Raw genomic sequence first — 1,168 nt, 5'->3', positions numbered from 1 at the left:
TATTAATCTTTTTACTGCACTACATTTGTGATCCTTATAGCCACTTTGTACATTCTGATTTGACATTTAAAAAAGCTGTGAGTGTGTCTGGCAATCTGCAGGCGCTCCCTGTATAGACGAAAGAGCAAAGCGTGGTGATATAGTATCTTTAAAAGGCCCTTTGGTAGGCGCAATATTTGCTTACGGCCATACCACCCTGAACACGCCCGATCTCGTCTGATCTCGGAAGCTAAGCAGGGTCGGGCCTGGTCAGTACTTGGATGGGAGACCGCCTGGGAATACCAGGTGCTGTAAGCTTTTTTCACTCCTCTTTACAAAAAGCAGAGGGCGCTGCTGCTTTTTCAGTGGACACCGACAGGGTGGGAAGGAAATAGCTAGATCATGACTTGCCGGTATAGAAATGACACAAATCCAGTTAAATGATGGCTTTCATCATTCCTAAGCTCATCGATCATTTTCTTTTCAATTTTATGCTAACGTATTCTACATTTCAACAGTAAATATTAATCTTTTTACTGCACTACATTTGTGATCCTTATAGCCACTTTGTACATTCTGATTTGACATTTAAAAGCTGTGAGTGTGTCTGGCAATCTGCAGGCGCTCCCTGTATAGACGAAAGAGCAAAGCGTGGTGATATAGTATCTTTAAAAGGCCCTTTGGTAGGCGCAATATTTGCTTACGGCCATACCACCCTGAACACGCCCGATCTCGTCTGATCTCGGAAGCTAAGCAGGGTCGGGCCTGGTCAGTACTTGGATGGGAGACCGCCTGGGAATACCAGGTGCTGTAAGCTTTTTTCACTCCTCTTTACAAAAAGCAGAGGGCGCTGCTGCTTTTTCAGTGGACACCGACAGGGTGGGAAGGAAATAGCTAGATCATGACTTGCCGGTATAGAAATGACACAAATCCAGTTAAATGATGGCTTTCATCATTCCTAAGCTCATCGATCATTTTCTTTTCAATTTTATGCTAACGTATTCTACATTTCAACAGTAAATATTAATCTTTTTACTGCACTACATTTGTGATCCTTATAGCCACTTTGTACATTCTGATTTGACATTTAAAAGCTGTGAGTGTGTCTGGCAATCTGCAGGCGCTCCCTGTATAGACGAAAGAGCAAAGCGTGGTGATATAGTATCTTTAAAAGGCCCTTTGGTAGGCG

The 1,168-nt window shown here is 43.2% G+C and overlaps 2 non-coding genes across 2 annotated transcripts; both read left to right on the top strand.

Moving 5' to 3' along the window:
* The first annotated feature begins 178 nt into the window (after positions 1-178).
* Positions 179-297, top strand: LOC129116525 (5S ribosomal RNA). Its single transcript, XR_008533572.1, has one exon. It is a non-coding gene; the product is annotated as a 5S ribosomal RNA (ribosomal RNA).
* A 380-nt stretch (positions 298-677) lies between these two features.
* Positions 678-796, top strand: LOC129116524 (5S ribosomal RNA). The gene has a single exon (XR_008533571.1). It is a non-coding gene; the product is annotated as a 5S ribosomal RNA (ribosomal RNA).
* Positions 797-1,168: the final 372 nt, after the last annotated feature.

The sequence above is a fragment of the Anoplopoma fimbria genome, unplaced genomic scaffold (assembly GCF_027596085.1).
Source record: "Anoplopoma fimbria isolate UVic2021 breed Golden Eagle Sablefish unplaced genomic scaffold, Afim_UVic_2022 Un_contig_8842_pilon_pilon, whole genome shotgun sequence".
NCBI lineage: Eukaryota > Metazoa > Chordata > Actinopteri > Perciformes > Anoplopomatidae > Anoplopoma > Anoplopoma fimbria.
Note: the sequence above shows the minus strand (reverse complement) of the source record. Positions and strands in the feature narration are given on the sequence as shown.